Raw genomic sequence first — 27,034 nt, 5'->3', positions numbered from 1 at the left:
AGCTCACCATGGTCAGTCAGGGAATGGGTGGCATCTTGCATCTGTGAGAGATGATGGGTCCCAGCCTCTGCCAAACTCTGAATTGAGAAGGACCTGGAACCCAAAACAAAATCATAAAAAATAATGCTTTTTATATAGATACATGAATATTTATTTTCTATATGATATTCAAACCTTTATATTCCCTTAATATCTATGCCTTTTACAGGGAATCATCATATACCCCTGCTTCTGCCACTGTGAGAATGATATAAATGTCAATCCATTTCCCCATATAACTTTTAAAAACAACTTGTTTGATTGCAAGTAGCAGAAGCTGTGATTGCGGTTTCTCCACAGAAGAGGGGCAACATTGACAGTAACGTGTATAATTTTTGCACTCTTCTTCTTGTGTTTCTTCTTGTGGGATTCGTGGTCACCCTTTGACTTCTCTGGTGGGAACTGGAAAGCTGAAGGGTGAATTAAGCCCCTTAAGATGCTTCCATGCTGGGTGACCAACTGGAGGGCAGTGGTTTCTGTGATGTGGAAAGCTACGTGTTAAAACCGGGTTGCTTTCACAAAAGGCAACAAGCAGGTTGCACTCATGACCAACTTGAGCCCAACTCGGAGACTCATGACCTGGAAACTTAATGTATCTTAGAAACTTCCACCATCAGAGCTGCATTGGCAAAGCCTCTTTCACAGTATATTCACTTTATTGTACACTATTTTAATTAACTATTAGATGCATGAAATGACTAGATCAGACAGTGCTACTGTACGTGGAAGTTATCAGTGTGTCTCTGTGTAAGGCTCTATTTCAAGTTGGTCATAACCTCTCTAGGCTTCAACTGCAAATTTCCTGAGCCTGGTATTAGCCCCTCTCTGAATCCTATGGGAAAGTTTCACTAAAGAGAGTTTTACTGTTTTCAAGAATGAGGTAAGAGGAAAATATGTGCTTTTGCCCACGGTAAGACTCTTACATCTGTCTACGCAAGATGTTCAGCCCCTCTCTTCGTGAAGCAATGATTTAACTTTTAACGGTGAGACACTTGCAAACCAAGGGTGTGGTCTGAGCTTGTCCTGGCTCTGGTGCAATTTGCATGTTATCAGTAGAGGCTCATTGCAGTTTGGCAGCTGAATTCCCTGAGTCCTCAGTGAATTCAGTTCAACGAAGCTCCTCTCCTTCCTCATTCATGTGACTTGGGGCAAAATGGCAACACCGAACTCATTGGATATATTTGTGCAAGCAGTTCTTCACCACTGAGAGTCAAGGAACCACAGTTCAGTCCTAACAGACAAACAACTGTATCCCAGTTAAATGTACATTTCCATTTACCTTATATTCCTCATACCCCGTTGCATTCAAGAGCATTTCTCTATAATGACCTATGAATTATTGTTTGCTTTCTCTATGATAGTATCTAAAACTTGCTGGATCTTTAAAATGAGTTTACATGATCTTTTTCCTCTGCAAAAATGAGCAGTGCTGTCTAGAATTGATATATGGCATCCGTATACATGCCTGAAAAATCTTTAGTTCTTTCAGTGTAGCGATCTTATGAAACCTATGTAGACATGAGCCAAAACTGAATCTCTCCTATATGATTTCTTTTTGCTATAGGATCTAAATAGAGAGGGAATTGAGCACAAATGTGGAATTGTAACTGTGGGAGTTTGTGACCATTCATTTGTTGGCAGCTTACTGGAAATGCGGAGTCTGAATTGATTTCAAATCTTTTAAGAAGAGGACAAAGGATGTCAACCTTTTAATGCTTCTCTGGCATCTCCACCTGTTTTTAGTTCTCTCTCATACCTTTGAAACTTGCTGGGAAGACAGGCAAGGATAAGGAAAGTTCAAACAAAATTAAAACAGGGTTTGTTTCTGAATGCAATGCATGGCAAAACAGCAGTTTGGGTAAACTTGGAAATAGGGTGCTTTGTTTTTTTTCTAATTGGTGAAGTGCAGGGGGATGAAAACTTGCAGATGAAAAAAATGTACCGTTGAGTGATTTCTACTCAGTGTGCTGCAACATTCATCACACTGCTGTTCCTCCAAGAGGGTTTGCTGCTTCCAGGGACTCTTGCACATGGATTTTCTTCTCTTCCTCCTATACATATAACAAGCAGTACAGATCTTAAGTCCTGAGAGGAAGATATTTATGCAAAATTCACTGATATTAGCTGAGCTGTTTCTTAGTGATGAACAGGAGAAAGGTTGAAATCTCCCTGGGAACAGGTGGCTGAAAAATTAAGAAATCAAACTCCAAATCAGTTGGAGCTAATCAACTGATTGGGTGTCTGATCAGCACAAATTATCTAGCCCTGTGATTTTCACAGTTGGTGGGTGGCTAGCTGATGACATTCCTGAAACTATAAATATAATATGATGAATAAATCTCTGACCAATGGAAGTGTACATAATCAGTGAAAGGTGCAGGAGTCTCCGACTCCTGAGACTGTAGAAGAATGTATGCAGACACATGCATCTATTTATTTCTAAGAAATGCTTTGGGCTTGAGAAAAAGACATTTTTGCAATGCCAAAAGTAGATTGCTTGCCAAAGTCATTACAGTATTTCAGCAAAATTGTGTGATGGAGTCAGTGGTTGCCCAAAACACTTGTATAACATTGCTCAATGTTCTGTAATTTCATTGCTGAGGGGAAACCCTAGGATGCAAATGAGTATTAAAGATTGATGCACAGATGTAAGGGGGAGGGCAAACTTGAACTGCACAGGCAATCTGGTGTGTTTCTGTGTTATTGTCCTGGGGAGAACAGGGTTGTGGAAGAAACAGAGCGTACAGAAAGCAAAACGTGTCAGCCGGACATAATGAGTTGCTTTTGTAATTATTTTTATTTAATATTTTCTTTAGTGACATAGGCAGAGAAAGTAAGACTGCATTAATGGAATCTGCTGCTGGCACAAACTTAGGAACATTTATCTATCTGGGGATGGAGGAGTAGTAGACAGCAGGATGGAAAGGGCTGTTAGCGCTAATAGAAGGGTAATTCAACAAGTAATAGGTATTCGTTGGCTATACATACATTTGGGTTGAAAATTAGAAGGCATCCAGCTGCCAGAGCAATAAGATTTTGAAGTAGCCTTCCTGTAAGAATAGTGGAGGAAAAAATCATTCTGGAGAGTGAGCTTGATGAGCTATAAAAATACAATTGCTTGGCACCAATAGCCTTAATGCCACAGGAAACCCTTCCAGTTTTAATGCGTGTGTTCCTCGCGCCCTTCCCAGCTCCTTGTCTGACTCCACGATGCTTTGTGCTTGCGAGAAAGAACGCAGGCAGGAAAGTCATATTTTCCTCTGCAGGCCTATAATGGTGTAAGCTCAGAGCAGATAGCGTATTTGGGGAATGTAGCTGCCAAATGCTCTGCTCAGCATGTCTAAGTAACTGTCTTGACAGATGTATTATTAGCCAAGTTTATATGAAGCTTTGCCAGAGGGGGAAAAGGCACAGCCAGAGACTGGAAGATTCCTGGCAAATTCATAGTATCATCCCTCAGACCATGGGGTATATCAAGGAATCTCAGTGATTTTTCATTAACATGGGTTTTGGAGTTTGAAATCGCAAAGCAATGCTTTTTCCCCTCTTTTTCCTGCTATTTTCAAAAAACAGTCCAGAAACTTCCTCTGCAGTGCTTTAGGTTCAGTGAATTTGTAAGCCAGGGAAAAGACTTTTAATTGGTCTCCATCATTTTAATGGCTCAGGTATCATCCCTTCTACCGTCCATAAAAAGATAAGGAATTTTGGTCATGCATTCACTTATTAGCAATCATCTTGTATCAACTATCTGTCATTAATGAGGAAAAAAAAATTAATCTCTTACTGCTTGTCTTACACATCCTAAAGCTATTGACACCTGTGGGGTTTCAGCAAGCCATTAACGTGAAAAGTATGTCTCTGTGTTTGGTTGAACAGAGGCAGATCTAGAGACAAATTTGGATATTTTACTGATTCGAGAATCAAAGGATTGATAGAGGAACCTGGGCAAGCTAACAAATCTGTTGAAAATCTAATTTTATGAGGCTAATATATATGTGTGTGTGTGTGTGTGTATTTCTTCTTCTAGTTTCCCATGGCAAACCAGAGGCCACTGTCATGTATGGGATGTATTCTTCATTTCGTGAAGGTTAACTAACTCCCAGTAATGTCAGCTATAGCAAATACTGGGAAAACCCCTTAGTGAATAAGGTAGTGGATAGGGCTGGGGGCGGGAAAGGATGTATAATGCAGTGTTCAGCACAGTGACTCTGTAAGTGGCTTTGGCTTAGGTGTCGTAGAAATGTTTAAAAAACCGAGCTGCAGTTTTTGGGTATTTTGTCACACATGATTGAATCTTGTGTGAAGATTGTTAAAAATGTTAATCTGCTCTAGGAGAGTGTTTCTGAATCTTCTGGAGCTTTGGTTCCTTGGTTGCAAAATGAGATGTTTTATTTCTCCTTTTTTTTCTTTCCTATATTTAGACTAAAACAGGGAATATTTCTTACTATGTGAATGAGCTTGGCTGATTAAAATGAGGCCTCAGTTTAAGCTATGATTTCTAAGTGCCATTGTACTACAATATTCTCATAATTTCTGTGATGATCCAGTATTTATGGGGGTGATGATGTAGAATTCTCATACAGTCAGTGTGGAAAGGAAACTGTTTCTGTGGAGGAAAAAAAAAAAAGTCATTTTGTTGAATAATTGGGTAGAGATAATAACCAAAAGTGTAGTCCATCAAGCTTCTTACATATGAGCTCCAAAAACTGCTTTTCTGTGCTCCCTCATTTTAATATTTGACTAGCTTGTTAAATACAGGCAATTCTCACTGAAGGACTTAATATCTGATCATGGTATTAGAACCAGTTGCACCTGGGTGGAAATGGAAGAAAAAAAAAGAGAGACATTAATCCTTCAGCTTCTCTGAACAAGACACATGGGATCTCAAATCATAATAATGGTAAAAGACAGAAGAGGTCCAAACACCAGTTAAGGCCTCCAGTCTTTGTTTCAGCAGTCATGTACCCTCTTCGTCCTTGCTCACCAAAATTACCTAACTGAATTTGCCAGTGCAGGAAATGAGCTGGTCTCTGCAAAAGGACACTTTACTTAAATTCCTTGAAGACCTGACCCTTTCTTTAGTTCGTCTCTAATTCATGATATAAATTTGTGTATGTAAGGTCTTTTCTGCTCTTTTCAGAGCACTGCACATCTCTACAAGGTCACCTTTTTGCTTCTTCACAAGGAGATGATATAGGGCTAGGGCCGTTACGACTTTCTCTATAGCTAAGCTTTCTAAATCAAAAGGTTTCATTAGCTCTGTTTTTCTCAAACTTCTTAATTTTTTGTTCTTAATAGGACAACCAGGAATGAGCAAACACTTCAAAATGTGACAACAGTGTTTTATAGCATTAGCTAGCATGTTGTGCTGCAACTATTGTTGTGGGATTATTTTTATTTTTTATGAGCTGTATCTGCAGGCTATGGCCATGTTTTTTGTTCTTTTTTTGTTTTGTGTTTTTGTTTTTGTTTTTTTTTAATTTTAAGTAGAGCATTATTCTGTTGTGGATATACTGGTTAAAGTATGCCAGCGATGACTGAATATGCCTCGAGTCCTGCTGAGGAATACAGAGCTTTTAAAGTTACTCAGAAAAGAAAACAAATTACCATTACAATTTCTGTGAGAAAAAGAAAACTTGAGTAGTTCAGGCCAGATGAGAAATTCTGTGAAGGTGCCTTGCAGGAAGTGCAGCTTGGCCTCCACGTGTCCCTTATGGGCCAGGTTGTTGCTTCAGCCAGGGCCACCTGCATCAGGAAGGGGAAAATCCCGGTAAGCGCCTGGTGCAACAGAAAAGAGAGGGAGCAGGAGATCGCCATTCCCCATCCAGCTGATGCAGAGCTAGGAGAAAAGTTTTTCCCCACCGCCCATAAAAAAAAGCCAGAAAGTTTCTCCTAAACACAGATGGAGATTGCCAGACTCTTGCATCCACCGACTCCCTGGGTTATGTCATCGCTCACTCAATGGCTTACCTAAAGTCATTCCCACTAAAAGCAAAACATCCCGTGACCACTGAGTTAATCCCAGCGTAAGCTCGGAGCACCAGCAGCTAAAGTGGTTTATTGCCTGCAGGCTGAAAGAGGCCAGTGGGACCTCTGAGCAGGTCCAGCTTCACCTCTGCTACCAGCTTGGCAGATTCGCCCGCGCCGTGCTCCAGGCTGCCAGAGCGCTTGCAGGGCCGCAGGTAACTCCCTTGAAGTTAGCTGCCATCTCTCTATCCAGTGCCACAGTCTGCAACATAAATACAGAAAATGTTTGTCCTCTAACTGCCCCTTTTCCCCTATTTTACTAATATTCATACTCACATGTTCTTTTGCATTGTTTGCACATGCTATGTTCATTTTTCTCTGCCAAGAAGACTACGAGGAGGAATGTAACTGAAAAAAGTTGATAATTTAAAAAAAATTGGGGGGGATATCTGTGGATAGCAGAAGCCTGGTTTTAAGGGCTATGCTCATCTGGTTAGAAGAGAGAAACCTTCTATGCAGGCTTTGCATCCAGTAGTACAATAAGGTAGGATGTTTGCAATGAAATACTTATCCGGGACAAGATTCAGAGAATTTTTTCCAGAAATAACGGAAAGCAAACGTATAGCCTCAAGGATGTCTGGCATTTCCTCCAACTGGGACTTGGGAATTTTCATACGCATCAGGCTGTACGTTACACAGCCCCCATGTGCTGGCGCTCCTCGTCTTTCCATGCTGCTCTCAATTCGATTCCCCTCTCCGTTCCTTTACGCCATGCTGGTTATTTACTATTGCTGGCTGTTGAGACGGTGTGCACAGTGGTAGCAAGCACCTTTGCTGCTTGCCTGCCCGTTTCTCCTTCCAGAGTGCTTGCCCTTGTCCTCGCTCTTCAGTAGAAAGTGTCACCTGCCGCTCTCCTTTATTGCCTTTTGTCTTTGCATTTCACTGCTTTTATGCCACACAGCTGAGTAAAGTATGTCCTGCATCCTTGACGGAGGTGTGCTCTCTGCGGAGTGTGAGGGGCTGCGCTGACACCAAAGAGTTTACTGGTTAATAAATGAAGCAAAACCAAAGAGTGGAGGTTTGGTGCACGTGACTGCTTGTAGGTCGGAGACCCAGCTGGGATCACAGCCTGAGTTTTCTGGCCTCCAGCCCAGGGTGCCAAGACACAGACTCTCCAGTGTCCTTAATTTACGCTTTGTTTTCTTGCCTTGTAAACATTGCCAGATTCAGTTTTGACATTTTTTCTTCCATAAATCCATTTAGAATATATATTTTTTCGGACAAATTTGTGTATTTGGGTCTAGCTTGTTGCTCTAATTGATATTCTCTCCGCAGCTAGAGCTTTCAGATTTTACTCCTTTAATGATCTCTAGATCCTTCACTCAATGCCATGTAGTAGGAATTTTCTTTGTGTACTCAGATTATTTCCTGGCTATTAGTATTTCCACTGAGGCCTCTGCCAGCATCTGTGGTGCAGTTTGGAGTGACGTAGTATTTAGGGTATTTCTTTTTTCTTTTTTCTTTTTTTTTGTTACTAGCCTGGTTTGTCCTAATGCCTACCATCTCTTCCTAAAATATAAAACTCAGTTACTTTGACACCAGTCCCTCATCTCCCCACATGATCAGGAAAGCAAGAAAATTAATTTACATTTTCTGTTATCACTACCTCTGCTGTCACCAGTTTGCCTCTACCATCTCTGAATTTTTACTGACTCTTTCAGCTGACCTCTCTCATCTTATGTACTAGAAATAGCATCTTATTATCTCTCATTGAGTGCAGTTCAATCTTTCTAGTCTTTGCTTTAGCTTTAACTGTAACACTTTCACTTCTGCTTGTCTAGGAACATCCCAATCCACCTCTATGTGGGACCTGGCATTTTCTTCCTCTCTAAAGTATTCGAATCTATTTATATATTATATCACAATATGTAGCTGCCCATGAAATCTCTGCCCTCTTTGTTATCTGCCTTTCCACACTGAGGTGCTTCTGTCCTACTGTGGTGGTTAATTTGAAGCATACTAGGAGGATTCAAATCTATTGGATCTAAATCTGTAGGTTACCAGGCTCCTGCAGAAGGGCTAGAAGCATTTTAAAAATCAGTCTGGACACCAAAGCAATGTGGATGTACGGGCTGTTCTCAATAGCTGTCATAGGTGGTTACATAGCAGAGCATCTCCCCATTATATACCGTTTTCAGTGCAAACAGAGCAAGACTACACCTTGGTTTATTCCAGCCTCTTGGACACTTATGTGGAAATCCCACTGTTACAGTTTTGTTATAGTGAGATCATAACATTGCTGCCTTTGCAGTTGTGCTGACACATGAAAAGAGTTAAGGACTTTTGTTATCGAGGCTCTTTGCTGTCCTAAGCTGCAGGAAGGCTCTAACCTCATCACCCATCAGATCGTCTTAGACTGATTGTGGACATCCTTTCCGTGGCTTTTTTAAACCTAAAGTTGCTTTTTCATCAAAGTTTTTTTTATCTTTTCTGTGAAGATCAGCAGGGCTTTTGAAGCCCAGCTATATCAGTTATTACTGAAGCTAAATCGTTCCCTGCCACCCACACTCAGACACCCCTTCCTAGCTCCCTTAGGGATTTATTTTATCCAGTCACCGCAGCTATTGGGTAAAGCTGGCCTTTGAGGCAGACTCATGAACTGAGGGGCAAATACCTTCCCTTGAGTCCTTCAAGGGCTCTTGGTGCATCAAGACTGATACCCCTGCCAGACATCATCCTGGTCCTGATTAGATTCTGCCTTGCTTTTATTATCTTGTTTACTGTGAGATTTTCCTTAGGAAGAAGAAGACCAAGCAGTTGCTTTTCTATCAGTTCTCATTTGGGAAAGGTAGTGCTGAAGACAGATATTCCCACAATTAAGGCCAGAAGATCTGCTTTTGTCTCTCAGCTCTGCTGTTCATTCCTTCTGAGATGGGGTGAATTACACATTCTGCTCTTTTTTTTTTTTTTTGCATCATTTTCAGTTGGGGTTTTTGATATCATCTTTCTTCTGCTTTCTTTTTTATCTATTTAGATACTGTCTTGAACAATGCGCAGCGGGTCCCATTTTACAGTGAGAGAGCTGAAGCGGTGAGACAGCCAAAGTCATGATTTTTAAAGAGATTTTATTCCCAAAGTGAATGAAAGGTGCTTCATAAGGTTTCTGGGCACCTTGTTCCTTCTGTAATCAAGGGAAGGTGTTGGAGATCACATGCTGGTTTGCACCTGAACAAGGAGGATGGATTTCGACCGTGGCACCCCTGTACCTGCAATAGTGGCCTCCCTTCTACTAGAAGCAGCATAGATGTTGGATAACTTCTAAATGAAAGCCAAAAAATGATGCTGTGTGAATGCCTTAATTCAAAATTACCTCGAAGGCAGCATGATGGATTGCTAGCAGAATTTAATCTTTAATGTTTTTTTTTCTCTGACTTCATAAAGCCCAATACAGCTTAATCCCTTTGATCATCTTTGGTTAAAACACAGCATCTCTTTGGATGAAATTAATATTCAAACTAAGGAAATCATTTTTGGACTTGCAGAGGAAAAGAAAAGCAAGGAAAAATAGAGAGAATTTTTGCATTAGCGGTGTAAAATGACATAGCAAACATTCTTCTTAAAACAGCAATTTTGCAGTGCACAATCTCTTCCCAGTTTTGTTTCTCATTGCCCTACAACTACTATATTCATTTCCAAGATCCTTACATTTGCTGTTCTTGGTGTTGTTACTAATTAAAATGTTATTCATAGATTATTATTATTATTATTATTATTGCTTGAAGTCAAATGAAGACACAGTGACTGGCTAGATTTGAAACCATTCTCTTACCTTTTTTCCTTCTTTTGCTTTCTAGAGTTTGTAGAAAGGATTTGTGTTTGTGCAAAAAAAATGTATTTACCAGCAAATATCCAGACAACAGAGTGTTTCCCAAAATATTTCTCTTACAAATGCTAATCAGCCATTTTGAAAGCTCTCTGGGAGCAGAAATAATATTCAATGAATACAGTGATCAGTTATGTAGCATGAATAGCAAATAACTGAAAGAGAATATGCATAGTAGTGGTAATACATTTTTGAAGGTGATAGTTTTTTACAACAAGGTGAAAAAAATGTAGTTTACAACTTAGTTTTGGTGCAAGGATGAAAGGCAAACTTGATAAAATTTCTTTGAAATCAGTGAAGTTCCATCCTCTTAAGCCCAGACCCAAAGATAAGTCACAGTGCTGTATGCACCACATATTATGCTTAGCAGCGTATTTAGCATATTAGTGCAATTTTAGGTAGAAATAAGCTGTCACGAAGATAAAGGAAGATTTTAAAAAGGTTTGTTGCTTGCAGTATGTTCAGTGACTTATATTATATTCATAAGCTGCCATTTTCATTAGAGTACCTGGTCTGCAAGGTTTTCATTCTGCTCCAAAACCCTTAGTAGATAAGTATGGGAGGAGGAGAGGGAATTGTAAAGCTAACATGTTTTCAATAACAAGTTCAATAATTAAATTCTCCTCTATCCCTATCTTGTAATGCAGAATTTTGTTGAGACACTTTTCCCCCAAATTAAAGATTAGAAAGTGCCCTTTCTTTATTAGAATTTTCTTTCTTATGAGTCAAAAAGACAAAGTTTTTTTTTTTTGACTGGAAAGGTCATATGCTTCCAAAGCCTAGTCCTTTGCCCTTCTGATTGTACTAACTATTGACTCCTAAGGAGTGGATGGCATCCTGACCATTGCTGATGTGCCACGACATATGGTGGCAGTCCAGGTGATGCCAAGTTAATACCTTTGAGCCATTCATGCTTGCAGGGCCAGCAATTTCAGGCTGACACCTGTTTTTTCAGTCTGATGCTAATTTGGATGCTATCGGGAATGATTTTGGCTGATCAGTAGTTCTTTTGATAACTTGTGATGGATGTCAGCCTCATGTTTTATAACTAGAAGTTCTTGAGGAAATAAATATTTCCTCAAAAAGAAAGAACAATGAGAGTGTGCATGCATATAAAGAAAAGGGAAAGAGCACTTGTGTATGTGAACATGTTTTGTAAGCAAGTGAGGAAAAAAGGATGAATTATTCTGTACATCGCTTCTCACTCTGAGACGATCTTTCAATCTGGTTCCCAAGCCACCTTTAATGAAGCAGCTGGTAGAGGCAGACTGGATAGGCAGATCTGCAGCCATGTGACTCATTTGTATAAATATAATATCCATACATCGTGCATGAATGATTCAGTCTCAGTTTTCCACTTTAATTCTCATCAGTTCTGTAAGAATAATGGAGTCTCCAAGTGTTTCATTAGCAGATGTGTCACTTGGCCACCAGTCATCCAGCTGCTGGTCTTCTGACTGCTTAACCCCTTACTAGACAGCTCCGGAAAAACAGAGAGTGCATTTGCAAAGAAAACCCCACTAAACAGGTAATTGTGGAGCTCTTATGCTTGCACCTCATTCAAAGCCTGCTGCAGCAGCCCCAGAGCACGAATTCAACCCAAGCAGGTGAGGAAAACTCTTTCTCTGCCAGCAGTATCATGTCAAATTTAGTTTGCAGAGAAAGCAATGGTAGCAGAGTGCAGAGTTGTGCAAGCTGACAGGCTCAGTGCACCCTAACCACAATATTTAAAGGCATTTAATGAAATTTAATAACATTTCAGCTTTGGCAGCCCGACTGAGCCAATGACTATCTGTTATACATTGACAGATATGATAAATGTTGGTGAATTGATTTACAAAGATTACTAACAGCTTTTAGATACACTACTCTGATGTCAAAGTTCTTAAAAAATCCCTTTGACACCCCTCCCTTTAATTGGACTAGCAGCAGTCATGCTGTTAATTAGATGACAGCATATACTTTAAAATGTTCAGCATTGCGCCACAAAGGAGCCCAGATTTTTTTTAAGTGTTCTGTTAAGTTCCTGCAAAGAGTGTGATGAAGATGGATAGACAGTTTGGTATAGAAGCTGCTTTTAGGAGCCATCTGTGTTTTTACTGATGAGAATGAATTTTAACTAATGAAAACTTTACTGATAAATGTGCATACTGCAGCAACTGCACGATGTGATTAGATTTTATATAGTAACTTAGTGAAGAGAGATGGAATATCCTGCAAGGAGCATCTGCCTTATTTTCATTACAGTCTCCCCCCTCCACTCCATCTTAAATTGTTACATCTTGTTGGAAAATTTCAGAAAAGTTTGGCAGACTTTAAACAGCAAATATGCTTGAAGATGTGAGGTGGTCATATCATTTCCAGAAGTCAAGGGAGCTCTTTCAGCTAAGGTCAGGGTCGTCCCCAGAATGCAATGATCTGAACTTTTTACACTGCTGCTTACCAGAGCTTGTAAAAAAATTCTGGACAAAGCAAATCCTGATGGTCATCAGTGATCTCTTGCTGTATCGATAACTCTTCTGGGGCACTTTGAGGAAGATTCTTACCAGAAACAATCCAGATTACGTATTGTGTATTTTCTGTGAAGGGAATGATGATTTGATGAAATAGTCCGTGTGTTGGGGATGCCAGTTTTTCAGATAGGCTTGGTGTCCCTCTCCTGAAAATGCACAGTCTGTGGAGGAGCCTTCTAGGTGCTGGATGACTCTAGTCTCCAGGCGCTCGAAATGTCCACAGGACCCTGGTGGGATTTGTTCTCAGCTAACGCAGAGTATCTAGCCTAGGAACTGCTCAGACTCGCTTTATAGTGAAGGAAGGAGTGAAGGTTTCTGTGGTTCGATGCATCTCAACTCAAGGCAGGCATCTAAAATGAGATCAGTGCACCCCACTGGGCTGCAAGCACTGATTTCTCTCAATTAAGTGGGACAGGAGGGTAGGTCTGGATGTTGATGCTGAATGAGAAGAATCACACCTTGCCTTCTCCTCCACCAGCCTGAGGGTCCTCTGGCTGCCCTTTCTCTGCCTGGAAATGAAAAAGGAAATCCTTTAATTCCTTTTTTAACCTGGATGCTGTTTTACAGGAAAGATTACCTTCCAGCTGTTTTTCCTCCCCATTCACACTGCCGCTATCCTTTTTAATCTCATTTACGATGGCACAACACTACAGAAATAATAGCAAAAGTTCCAGTTCCTCATTTCCACTTGTACATGCCATGCTATATTGGTTCCTGATGATGTGACTCTGATGCACCTTTTTAGTGCTCTCTGTAACCTTCTGTAATCTATTGCTTTACATACAAAACAACTCATCTGTTCAATGTGTTTCTAGATAACTGCTGCTTATCTGCACATGAAGCAGAAGAGTGGCAAAATAAATGCAATGTTCAGCCTTGAGCATCTATAACATGCTGGATGCTTAAAATCTGAGAGATTAAAAATAATTATTATGGGTTTTAGATTTTTTCCTCTGAGCTTTTTGAGCACTTGAGTTATCCTAAAGTTTTCTTCTCAGAAACTATTATTAGGGTTTTTTTTTTTCTTTTTTGGTGAATGCAAGCTGAATGTCAATATTCCTTTGAAGTAATGCAAATGTAAGAGATGGTATTTAGAAAAGACACCAGATGTCTGTGAGAGCTACATGAAGAAGCAGGTTCGCGCCATCCCACAGCCACTCTCTGGGATCTGGCCACCCAGCCCCTTTCAACAAAGCTCTATTGCATTTAGTTTTTTCTTAGGTGCAGATGGCAGTTATAGATGCCAGGATTTATACTGTACATGCTGAGTGTCTTAATCATAGGTATGCAAGGAGATACGTAATTGGTATGGTAAATTCTCAGCAACAGAATGACTCTCTTAATGCACCACCACTGTCATAGCCTTTCTGCTGTTTGAGTTTGTCTGCAGCTGCTATTTTCTGTCATGCTGAGCTGATATGATCCTTCGCAGGAGACCTTTTCTGGAAGAAGAGAGAGGGGAGTAAGGCTAAAGAGGGAAGAAGGCTGGCAGAAGTAGCTTTTTATTTTCTCTCTTCCTTGACTCTAAAAGACAAGGGAAGATGTATGAAGAGGAAAAAAAAATCAATATGAAGTTAAAGAAAATGAACTTGCTCACCAGTCTCTAAAATCCAGCACTTCAATACTGCAGGCTTATGGATATGGGTAAATACAAATACCTCAGCAAGGCTTACGAATTATTAGTATTGTGCAGTGTAATGTTTGTGGGAAGATTGTAACACATCATTAAAGATGAAAGGTTATTTTCAGAGCTCAGTTAAGTTTTAAATCGCATCCTTGCAGAGTCCAAGAGTGACCTTTGAGTGAGTTTGGGACAGGCTGCAGCCCCTGAAATGTGGCTCAGCGTGAGCTCACTCAGCAGTGACGCCTCTTGTGGAGGGGCAGAGGAGCATCACAAAGGGCGCTCAGAGTTTTATGTTATTCAGCTTCATAACCGTTTTCAATACGCTTATTATCTGGCTTAATCTTTAAAAAGAGAGAAAGGAAAAAAAGCTTCTGTTGCCTCCGGTGTAAAAGTGCTCTTTAGAGACTAGATTTATGCACAAGCGCGCTCCTATTAAGCTAGTTATTTGGTAGGAACCTGTAGGGCTCATTCTAAATGGTGCACCTAGCACTTTCCAAACTTGGTTTTAATTAAGTAGCAATTACATGTCTGCATCCATTTCAATGTTTTTCTCTTACTAATCACTTAAGTGATGTTTCCCCCCAATAAATCTTTCAGTGGATATGCTTTTTAATTGGCCCACTCTCTTTACGCAACCATAGAAAACATGTACACCCCTAGTTTCTGTGTAACTAACACTTCACAGCTCCCTTACTTGCTCAAATGCTTAAACATTTATTCAATGCCCTTATACATTACAGGTGGCAATTCTCCTTTGTGAGAATGGCGAAGCTGCCTCAAACACTAGGTCACGATGGCAGCCCACGTTGCAATGTAGGCTGAAGTACAGCCAGGTAATTGGTCATGCTCTAACTGGCGCATGACTAAGAAGATAGGTCCTAGCCTTAGGAGGGAGGTATGGAGCATTCTTGATTTCTGACCTGTTAACAGGAATCAAAGTGTTTAACATTTTATAGCATCAAGTCCCTCCTAGTGAAAGTGAGGGTAGCTGCCTCTGCCCATGCTCTTCTGATAAGTCATATCTTCCTACACCTAAAAAATGATTTCAATGTTTTGTGGCTGACTGAATCCCATCTGCTTTCCCCCACTATAGAAGCTGGCTTGCCCATGACAATAATTCTGTTGTGGAATTATTTTATAGGGTGCCGTGGAAATTTATGAGGTCATGAGAAGAGATATTACCTTCTATAGTATTTTGTCATACAAATATGATTCACTAGGATTTGGACTTAAAGGGATTTTCAATAACTCTTTTTCTAATTTGGCCTTTATGAATGGCTGTTTTCTGCTGTTATAAATTGCAAAATCTTTTAGGAAGACAATGAAATACTATCAACTTTGATAGAAGAAACTGACCCTAATAATTCAGGACTAGAATGAAGAATAACAACAGGGAAAATTATGTTCTGTAGAGAAAGACTAGAGCAATGTACACTGGAGTTCTTCACAGGTTTTTGATGTTTTTGAACTGAATTAAGAAAAAGGAGGTGGGTGGGAAGGGGAAGATCCTTAAATGTGTATTATTATGGCTTTTTTGAACTGAAAGCATTGTAGTTTAAAACCTTGTCTTTATTTTGTGACTTGTGATTTTAAACTGGAAATAATTGATGTGAATCCTAATTTTTTTTTAAAAAAATTTTTTTTACAGCCTCCTTTTAGGAGCTGACACTGTGCTGGCTGAGGCTTTGTCCCCAAGGCTTTAGGGCAGTACCTTGACATTTTCAAAGAGGTATCAGCACCGGGAATACGTTTTCCCCTTTGTGAACTCTGCATCTATAAGCAGCGCTGTGTGCCGACCAGTTAGCTGGCTGCTGAAGTATCCTGTTTGTATCAAATAATTGTGCTTATAATTAGCAGGCATAAATTTAGATGCCCTTTGAAAAATGTGTTCTTCAATATCAAAGCAGTACAACAAATGGATCCTTTTGTGTTGTTGCTGAAATGAGCCTGGATCTGCGGTTTAACTTGTTTGAATCACGGTGGCTTTCAGTGCATTTCTTCCACAGGATCCAAAGATCTTAAAGTCTGAAAGTGTTGCACTTGAAAACCGTGTTTGAATAAATGCGCTATGTGCCAATTAACCGCAAGGCTGCATAAAATTAATGCTGCGAAGTAAAGACACCTTTTCAAACTGAAATCATATGAAATGTTTTAAATGGGCAGAGGAGGGAGGGAATAGCCAAATTAGAAGTAAACCAGGAAGCTGGTCAGCCCTGTTTTAGAAAGATCGCCAAGGGATCTTTAATCACCATAAGAGTATGGGATTTTGATTTTTCTGTCTCATCTGAAAAACAGTACCCCCTATCAGCACTGCACCAGAGGGATTTTTGTTTTGCGATCACCGATCTAAGACCAGGATTTGGAAATGTTGACCGTTTCTGAAAGCCTTTATAGGGGTCTGTCAAATATAAGCTGTTTTGCATCATTCATACATGCACTCACCAGATCATCTGGTTTCTCATGGGCTGCTGGAGTTGGAAACTTATCCTGTACATTTTTCTGAGAACTGGCACTCCATATATTTTCATAAGGAACAAAGCCTTAATTTTCTAGATGTGGGAAATCCTAAATCCTAAATATTTTATAGCAGAGTGGTTAGAAAGGCCAGAATGTAATTACAATTACATTTTTAAGGTCTAATATTTTTTAGGATGCCAGAGCTGGAAAATATATCTATATCTATATATCTCTTTTGAAAAAGTGGTGAGCCAGTTTAACTATACTTTTTTATAGATCTGAGGTTTCCTCAGATATTAAGCCTTTCAAGTGCTACTGTTTCTTCATCTAAAGATGTTAATGTTGACTTTGAGCCAACCTGAACACAGCCTGTCCCAGAATTTGGACCAATCATAATTCCAGTCCCATTTTCCTGGGAACATTGGCTTATGTCCCACTCAAGGGAAGGATGCCACATACTTATTCATAAGCACCTCCATTTTTGTAGCATCTTGGGATTTGCTGTAGGTATCCTATCCAAGTAATTATCTGTTCCACCCCTGCCTAGCTTATATGATTTGACAAGGTCAAAGCAGAGGATGGCTCGTACTTGTTGGAAAAAGCATGGTGTGAGATAATATAGGAATTATAGGGAGTAATTTGTTCAAATACGCAACACATAAGGAAAAAAATTGGGGGAGTACAAACTGATTTTCAAGGTCAAACATATTTTATATATAAAGACATATTTGAAAGAGAAAACTGTTAACCATCCAATGTCGTGGGCAAGTTTTTAGTTGGCATTCTACAACATAACTTCAAAGGATACCTCCTCTGCTTAAGTGGTGTTGGGAAGATCTGGTCTCTCCTCTTAAGATTTGTCCATCTGCTTCAGAGGAATGCTGGGAGAATGGTAATTTAAAAATAACAATATTAAGATAGAAAGCTAAGGTGATGATATTTTCTCAGACACTGGTGATCTTTTTAGGTAAATAACTGCACCATTTGTCTTCCTGATGATAGCCAGCACTTCTCCATAGAGACAGCTGGCTATTTTCTGTGTGTACATGAATCCTGCTGCTTGACAGCCTCTGCACCTGCACTGCCTTCCCCCCCCACTTTCTATTTTCAGTCCCTGACTACAAAGCAATTTCACCCAAGTGATCTTCTCTCACGTTCAGTTCCCTTGATTGTCCACTCCTAAATGTCTTTGCCACTTCAGAATGACAATGACTTTAAGCCAACTAACTTCAAAGCCAAGTTAGATTTGTTTTCCAGTGCTACCCATGCTGTCATGCATCTGACACCTGTGACTGGACTCCTCACAGCTGTAGACCCCACCAGTGTGAATGATATGTATGTCCTTTATGTGTGATCATGGTGAGCCATTTCCTTATGCCACTCCAAATTACTGCTGATAGCATTAGACTGCTATTTTTACAAGAAAAAAATACCTGTATGGACCTGCTGTGTTTTAGTTGTTTGGGAGACAGAGCTCCTGAGCTTTTACTCCCAAGCTTTCTACACTTTTTCGTGTGCAATTCCAGCTTACACCTATGATTCCTGGAGCAGAGGCTTTGAGGAATGTGCCAGACCTCTGCATCCTGTGATACAACATTTCCATCCTCCATAATTTCGATGCATGTTTTAGGAATGCTGGTAGACTGATAAATACAAGGTGCAGAAATAACCTCCTGAGCTCTATGGTACTATTTCCACTTCATCCTTTGGCTCTGAAAAAGATGCTTTTATGGTTTATTTATTTTATTTATTGGTCTTCTTTCCCCCTCTTCTATGAAGGTTACACCGAAGCTTTAAAAAGAAATGACGTGCATCCAGCACACTTGGATAGCAGAGTATTCAGCTCCCACTACAAAAGAAAAGTTTCTGCATGAAAAGTTTGCTCATTTGTATAGTGGCTGAAATGAGCCACAGGGTCTGCCATCGGCTGGAGAGCCAAGAAGGGATAAAGGAAAGGGATTTTAGTAGCTGAGTCTTACAGAAGTAAGGAGTACTTACAGAAAGGCTTAGTTTGCTGAGAGGGGCCCTATGAAGGAGAAAAGCAAGTTTCTGCTAGGAACCCCAATGAAAGAATAAAAGGCTATTGCAAAGCTACAGTGTTTGGGAAGGGTGAGGAAGCGAAGAACCAGAATAAGCTTACTGTGGTCCGCGGCCCTCAGGAGAGGCTTTTTTCCATTCTGTTTGGTGTTGGGTGTGAGAAAGTCCTGGTATTGCCTCATTTCACAGAATTATTGTATAATCCAGAAAGAAAAGGATTTTCTCAAGCTTCACCAGATAGATGATAAAAAATGCTACTCCTCAGCGCAGAGCCAGCAGTGCCCTGAGAGGGCACCTGCCCTGGCCAGATGGGAGTGACGTGCTTGGTTCGGGTGGGACATCTGAGGAGTTGGTCGTTTTTTTAGGAACCAAGGTGGAAATGTGGAGTGCTATGATAAAATCCAGACCCTACCATAGAGAAGCTATCACTTTGAAAGCAAGGCAAGATGTTCTGTTGCCATCCACACGGCATGGCTGCCCCTGAAGGCTTAAGAGACAAAGTTCAAGATGTTTCTTGGATCCCCTTGTCCCATTTGATGCCTCTTACCTGCACATGCAGACTGTTCTCATTTTGAAGCCGTAAAGGTACTCTCTGCAGTTTCTTACCTGCTCTGGAAAATGTGTTGTCTTGCTTTGCTCTTGACTGCCACTCCACCAAATGCTCTGCAGGAAGAGATGTGTTAGCATTGTTTGGTTACTTGGCCTCAGCCTCTCATCTGGGGCTGATGGTGTCAAATGAGGTTATGGGGAACAGAAGAGCTTGTGAAGTGGTGCTTGGTGGCATAGTAATTTCTTGAGTGTAAGCACTCAAACCTCCAACAGATTAATTTTATACTAAAGACAGTACAAATTTTTTGTGAGTAAAGTCACTGATCTAGCTGCTGTAGCTAGAGAGATGTTGAATGGGTACATTATGGACCTTTTCAGTCTGAGGTTGGGGAAGTATAGAGCAAAACATGCCTGGAAATTATGTTACATGATAAAATGGGTCTGAGAAAGCTGTAACTGGACAGCACTGTCATTGACATCCTAACAGATACTTTCCTTATGAGGTAATATAGGAATTATAAATGGAGAGAACCTATTCAGGTCATCTGGTTCTTTCCATGACAACACAGTGCTCTACCGCTACATCACACTTTCCTGGTACTCATCTACTAGCACTTAGTGATCTGATATTATTTTGCTAAAATTAATCCCCAACTTCATTGAACCCTTCTGTCTAACTGTGAGATAACATATAGTTCTCCTTCTAATAGTTTTGGAAAACAAAGTAACTCAGGTGAAACCACATAATAAGCTTTTGGAACGGTCTTTGGATCATACATAACATCTCTTGTATTTCAGTTCTGTCATTGCAGTGGTGTTTGAAAGCAGACTAACTCTACAAGAGCCTTTTAAGGAACGGATCCCAGAATAGGTTAGAGAGAGCGCTTTGTAACTTCAGAGACTGTAAAACTCCTTGAAAGGATCTCATATTTCTGTCTCTTTCTGGTACTTTGAAAAAACCCTAGACTGCTATTTTTCCAGGAGAGATTTGAAGTGTCTGTGTAATGTTCAGACCTACTCCTTTCTGTGATCGGATGTGACTGATTCTGAGCAATCAGAATCACTTGCGTTTGTATCTGAGACATGGAGCATTAAGAGGAAGCTTCTCCTGATTAACTCATCAAGTTAATGAAACCTCAAATGTCTTATAGTCTGTGGAAGAAGAGAATGCTCAAAACCTGGTAAGACATCCAGATTTAACTGTATATCAGTGTCATAAATGTACCTGTGGAAATTCAATCCATTCATGATCATTGCAAGGCCAGAAGATAAGCAAAGCATGCTAAATAACAACAGCTGAGCTCTAATATGTATCTTCTGCTTTGAAAGCTTTGGTTTGAAAGGGTTATGAGGAGTTTTCCTAACTGCCTCCAGTTAAACAAAAACCACTTGTGCTGTTTCATCTACTTGCATTCACGGCAATTACTGTTCATCTGTGAGAGAGAATACCCTTTAGGTTTCAGAATTTATTCACTGAATATTTATACAAACTTATCTGGAAAGAGCAATGCCTTGCTGGTCTTTATTCTTCATGTCTTAGTATGTGGCTCTTGCTTCCTGTACCGGAAAAAGCATCCTAAAGTGCATTCACGGTCTCAGTGAACCACCACCAGTAGCAAGACAATTAGGTAAAAGCAGAGGAAAAATACTGCGGCCAAAGTATTAGCTCTGCCACAAGCTACACATGTAATTATTTGGGTAGGCCACTTATGGTGGAATTTGATTTGCCTAAACCTAGACTCCTGGTGCTGCTTGAGATGTTTTTAGTAGTCTGAGATATTTGCACCCTCATGGCAAATCTTACAGAAGGATGGGATTTAAGGGTGATGTGTATCTTTCTGGAATGGCAGCTGAAGATGAGGTGGGGAGCCCCATGGCACCTAAAATGATGCAAGATATTGAGGCAACTTTCAACCTTTATGGTTCAAAAAAACAACAACAAAAAAAAGGGATTTGGCAACACTCTGACTACTGGTACCTCAGTGTAGTTCTTGGGCGTGTAGCCTCCATAAGGAGTACAAACCCCTGGGTGGGCACCTGGCTGTGCAGGAGGAAGAGCTTTAGCTGTCTCTGCATTCACCCCATCCATTACATTTAGCTGGTAGACCAGTGCTGAGCACAGGAGTATCACCAGGCTGTGTGCTATTGTCCTCTTCCTGTGGAAGCTGTGCCCCAAATTCAGAAAGCATTTCAAAATTTAGTGGGTCTGGGAAAGGGAATGTGGCTCTTGCCCAATGGTGAAAACAAGGTTTGTGGTTGCCTGTGTCCAGCTGAAGGAAATTTTAGGCTGCAACTGTCCAGTCCTCTGGACTCAACCCAGACTGCCAGGCTGTGCTGCTTCCCCGTGGCCTCGTGCTCCAGCCTGTGCTGAGCCAGCTAGATTTCCAGGTGAGGAAACTTTGCTTTTTTTTTCTGCAGGCAGTATGGGATGCAACTGGTTTAAGCCTTGCAAATGCAAAGCCAGGTTCTAGCACAGCTGTTGAAGGTATGTTAGATATTGTTACATGTTTTACCCAAAGACAGTGTGGGACACCATCAGGCTGTGTGATGGCAGTCCAGGAAAGGGCTGGACCGCCTGACCCCGCTTTCCCAGAGGAGCACTCCAGGTCCCATCTCCAGAGCGAGGAATGCAGAACAGACTCATGAAGTCATCCCATCCCATCCCATCCCTGCCCGTAGACTTCTAAAGGCCACAAAAGCACTGGCAGAAAACAGTGCTCTTGAATTCTCTGTCTGGGTGCATTTAAACACTTGCATGGTTAAGCTAGCTGAAACTTGACATGTATCTGTAGAAACAAAGATGGGTTTTCACAGCCTGCTGGCCTTCCGGCAGGGTGTGTGGGCTGCATCAAGTGTGATATTAAGCAGGGGACACAAATCTTGCTATTTTTTTTCCTCAGGGAAAGATGGTGTAATAGTGATTAAAGTAAAATTCAAAAATTTTTTTTTCCTCTGCAGAAGCTTCATTACACCAAGCTGTAAGTTTCTTCTCAATACTTTTAATTGCAGGCTGCAATGTAGCTTTTTGCTTTCTGCCATAGCAATGCTGTCTTTCAAATTCCCCTCTCACAATGTCTTTGGCAGTAGAGAATGGTTCTTAATAAGGCTGTATAATTGCATAATGTAGACTATTTTTTTTTCCTGGCAAGGTGGCAGGCTTTTCTGGAACTTCTTCCACACTAAAACAAAGGTGTATTTTTGTTGAAGATATGATCCTACCCCTTCCCTCCCTCCTGCTCTGTTACTCTGTCTTAAGTGATCTCTCTCTGGACATCTGATATTAAAAAGTACACTTATTTTATCTCAGTTGCAAATATTTTCCATTAAATTCTTGGAATATTCCTTCTCTAAGTCTGTGCTTTCCATCTCTTGGCATGAACATCTGAAGTTTCTCTGAGAGAAAATGAGACAACAAGGCAGAGGTGAGTGACACCAGACAGGCATGATGATGCACTGCTGCCGTTTGGTAGTAACAATAGTTTGATAGTAACAATAATCTTTGCATTTTCAATAAATGCCAGAGATTTGGCACATGCAGTTGGGGCAGCTTGTGCAAGTGAATACCTAAGGCAAGACCAGGTTTCTGGTCCAAGCTCTGCCAAGCTGGAATTTGCTCAGCTTCTAATGCAGCATTTTTTGTGAAAGAGGAAAATCCTGCTTGCTTGCGTTTTATGGGGTAGGCACGTGAGAGGAAAGCCGAAAATACTGAAATACAGCTGAATACAGGTCAGGTAATATCCTCACTTGGTGAGCTGATAGTGTTTATTTTCCATTCCACCTTCTTGTCTGGGCCACAGCCCTGATCTGACTCTCTGGCACAACAGGCAACTGGGTTTTACCAAAAGCTGTGCATCTGGAAGGAAGAAAGGGCAAGACAGTGTTATAAGTGTCACAAACCACTCCCTAAAGAGTAACAGCTTGGGCTAGATTTCAGCTGTTAGTGGAGCTCCCCACTGACACTTGTGCTCCACTTCTGTCACAAAGAGACTGTAACACGGGCAGAAATGCTAACTTGAAGTAAATAAGTAAATGGACTGTCCTCTCCCACTGACACCCACCCAAGACTGAATCTGAAAACTTTTTACTTCAGAGAAGCAGTGAAAGTGTTTTTCATTTGTAAAGCTGATTATTTGGCTTAAGATAAAAGGTCTGTGGAGTAACTTCTGAACAAAGATGCTCTGAGCAGGTTGCTTTGCATAAGCTTTAATATATTTCCACACTTCCTACTTATAGTGTTAATGGTGACGTGACTTTTGACCGTTTTTATAGAAAAACAATACATATGCGCATTATAATATATGCCCTTCCCGTTTTAAATTTAAAGCACGTTTGGGTTAAGAATGATAATTTTTTTTCCTCACTTCTGCGTTCTTCAATTGTCCTTGTGGCAGTTTTGGGATCTGCCTGCGCCGAACTGACTTCCATGCTTATTGCTGACCTCCTCCGCGCTGCAGGAGCGTTCATCTTATCTGCTGGCTGCTCTTTGGCAGTTCAGCTTTTTTTCTGTTTCTTTAGAGCATCTCTCCACAGCAGGGATTTTGATGCATTTTGGGCTGTAAGAAATGACTGTGCCTGCACAGTGCAAAGCGAGGCAGATGTTCCTGAGTTAGGGACTGGGAAGGTGGTAGCTGCAGCAAGGCAGCGCTGCATTTCTCCTTGCAGACCTGAAGTCCTAAATTTTGGCTAGAGGGAAGCACCATTTTTTTTCTGGCTCTGTCCAAAAAGCACTGTTTGCACCCGATATTATGTTACTAATTGAAAAGGGCATCTCTGGCAATGCCCAGTGGGGTGCTCCATTGCACAGTGCATTTTGGCCAGGAAGAACTGTTTGCAGAACATCAGTGTTCTCTGCCAGGGGACTGTTGATTTTTTTGCTGACTTCCAGGTAGAGGATGTTCGGGAGGGAGGGAGAAGGTGTCTGGAAACCCCCCTGGTGCAAAAGATGGGTAGAAAAGACCTGGTTTTTGAAAACAGTTGCTTCCCTGACTGAAGAAGCAGGAGATGGTCATGTTGTCACTAGAAAAATGTTGGAAAGAGAGAAAGCAGGGAGGGCTTTTGGCTCTGAGACTGCTGGCCAGTTCAAGGGTGGCAGAAAACTAAGACTGGCCTCTGGGAAATTGCATTTTTTATAATGTGCTAAAAAAAAAAAAAAAGAGAGAGAGAAGAGCCATGCTACTCTACCGTTTGCAAGAGTAAGAGTGGCTGTGGTTATGAAATTTTTGTGTTCAGACTATTTTTTGGAAAGCGATTAAGTGAGAAACTAGAGCCCCCTTGGTCAGGTGTGACTCTGCCTGCCCAAACAAGTGGAGGCTAACGGAGGGGGTTGGCGGAAAGGCCGCGGCTCTGCTTTGGGGGTCCTGCGGCCTGGGCTGGATGCCGGGCAGGGAAACCATTCGGATCGATGCGGTTGGAGAACCAGAGCTGAAGGCGGTGACTCGACACAGGATTACTGTCTTGTGGAGTCAGGGCATAGGTCTCTTTCCAATTAAATGGTGTTTTTCCATAGAAAAAGGGAGGAGCTATTTTCAGCCATTTAAAAGTGGTGAAAAATCTCTTTTTATAATCCCTTCCCTTCCCCCCCCCTCCCCATTTCTCCTGTGGGTTAATTCCTTGTGTTTCCTTCTCCTTACACAGTGAAACAAAATGGACCATTTTCCTTTTGTTTCTAGCTGGTTTATCTCCCTGCTTCTCATGAATTAGTGCAATGCTGCAAAATCTGGACTGACAGTCGAGGAGAGATTAGGAATTGTGAATGGGAAACTAGATCCATTTTGTTAAAAAAAACCCCAATAACTCAGGCCTAAAAAAAAAAATGCTTATAGAAAACTTCTGAGAGCATTGCTTTTAGTTAATAATTTCAACTTCAATTTCAACAAGAGTAAGGTTACCCTCCCATGTGTGGGCTAGGTGGAAAGTAAAGATAAAAAAAAAAAAAAGTTATAAGTATTTTTTTAAATCAGAATTTCATTTCCTAATTTTTAATTGGTACTTAAATAAAACTTTGCCAGCTGCCTTAGCACCCGATTTTCCCGTCACTTTTTGATCGTTATAACACCTTTACCACGGAGTATTATTTAGCTCAAACTGTCATTACAGCGCGATGCGAATTTCATTCTTTCACCGTTTGCTTTTGGTACACGCCGCTGCTCGCACACACGGCACCCGTGCGAGGTAGTAATTTTATATTCGGTTTAACAAACAGAAGATGTGTTATTTGTGGTGCCTCCGCAGCTCTCGCTGAGGCAAAGGAAGGCAAGGGCGCGTTTTGCCCCGGGGGCCCCTGCCTTTCGCAAGAGGGGAGGGGGAAAAGGCACTCGGGAGAAGCGAGTCGCGGCCCGCCGGCAGTGGCGGCTCGCTGCCGCGGCACAGCAGCGCCGTCCCTCTCCACCTGCCTTCGCCGCGGCCGGCAGCTGATTAGCAAATCCCGTTGGCGGTGCGTCTGCTAGCCAGTTGCTTTCTGACCGGCTCTCACAATTTCCTTTTAACATACACCACTCCTCAGATTTTGCACAAATACCCCCGTCCTCAAATGAATAGAAGAGCTGAATTTGCCCCAGCGTCTCCCCTGAAAAAGCTTCCCGTCGTGCATAGGAGCCACGTGCAGCAATAATGCGCTGGGTATCACTGCACCCCTGTATGTGCCATTTCTCTGGAGGAGGGAGGGCCACAACGTAAAAAAGTCCATCTCCTCAGCCACCCCGCAAGAGGATGCTTGTCTAATATACAGCATCACTCTGCTTGCTTTATGAATCTTGTTTCCTTCAAAAAGATGATTATTAGGAGGGTGAGTGGTTGGTTCCTGTTCAACATATTTCTTAGCAAATGGGGATGAGACTCAGGTGGGATGGCTTCTGGTGGTAGTGCTGAAGAAGCGTTGAATGTTGTTTTTAACTGAAGCTGAGAGAGGTGGGGTGAATCAGTACCAAGAATTTTTGTTGTAAAAGGGGGGACACATCAATGGGAGAACAGAGAAGGCAGATCTGGATATACTGGTTAACCAGAGGTTGATGTAGCTGATTCTACTAAAAAGACCCTGCCTAATTTACCCAGGGAACAGGGAAATATTGCTCTTCTCCTTCAAGGTCTTGCAGAGTTACTTGGCACTGTGTGTGCAGTCCTGGTTGCTGATGTTCCCAAAAGATATGCTTGAGCTGGTGCAAGTGCAAAGAAAAAAAAATACTAAGGTGAACAGGGAACAAGGTGTCTGTCTTAGCCTAACAAAAGGCATTATTTATTTAGCTTGGCCAAGAAAAGGTTGCAAAGGGTTGTGACGTGTGCTGGCAAGGCATTCAAACACGCTGCGAGCATTGCAAGTGGTGAAGAGCTATTTAAGTTGTTACAGCCTAGCAGCAACGTTTAAGAGCTGAAATAAATTTTCAGATAAGGCAGTTGAGTGCATTTTAGATCAGCAATAATAAGCAATGAAACATTTAAATCCTTTGCAGAGGATTACTGCCTGGCCCTGGCAGGTGAAGAAGCCCCTCTCCCCGCTTCCAATGGAGTGGTGGGACAGGAAAACTTGCTCGTCACCTATTTTAAGAGATGCAAGAGGTTGGCCACTGCCCTTGTGTAATTTTTAAGGGTGCTACATCCTGCATTTGAAAGAACATCGAATTAAAGGAGCGTCTTGAAACAAGTGGAAGAGTAATACTGATGCAAAATGAACTGCTTAAGTTCATAGCTGACCAATTTACAGACTTAAAGAAGGCTTCCAGCCATCTGGGAAATTGAGTTCTGGAAAAGCCCTGAAAATCCCTGAGAACAAGGACCTGAAATCTAAGCTAGAGCTTTGTAAACTTATAGGAGGGATTTTATAACACAACAGGGGAATTCACGCAGGTAAAAAAAATACGGCTTGTGATTCACATATAGGTACCTCTAAGGGGCTTTGAAAGGAGACTGGGTTGCTGTTTGCATCATGCTGATATTGTACTAATCCCATGCTTTAGGGCTTCCACTGGCTGC

General features: G+C 41.3%; 1 long non-coding RNA gene across 5 annotated transcripts in view; it reads left to right on the top strand.

Annotated features, from left to right (window-relative positions):
* LOC106488765 (uncharacterized) overlaps positions 1-27,034 on the top strand; it is a 173,410-nt gene that overhangs the window by 16,960 nt on the left and 129,416 nt on the right. The window lies entirely within an intron of this gene.

Source organism: Apteryx mantelli, chromosome 1 (genome assembly GCF_036417845.1).
Source record: "Apteryx mantelli isolate bAptMan1 chromosome 1, bAptMan1.hap1, whole genome shotgun sequence".
NCBI lineage: Eukaryota > Metazoa > Chordata > Aves > Apterygiformes > Apterygidae > Apteryx > Apteryx mantelli.
This window is presented reverse-complemented; position numbering and strand designations above follow the sequence as displayed.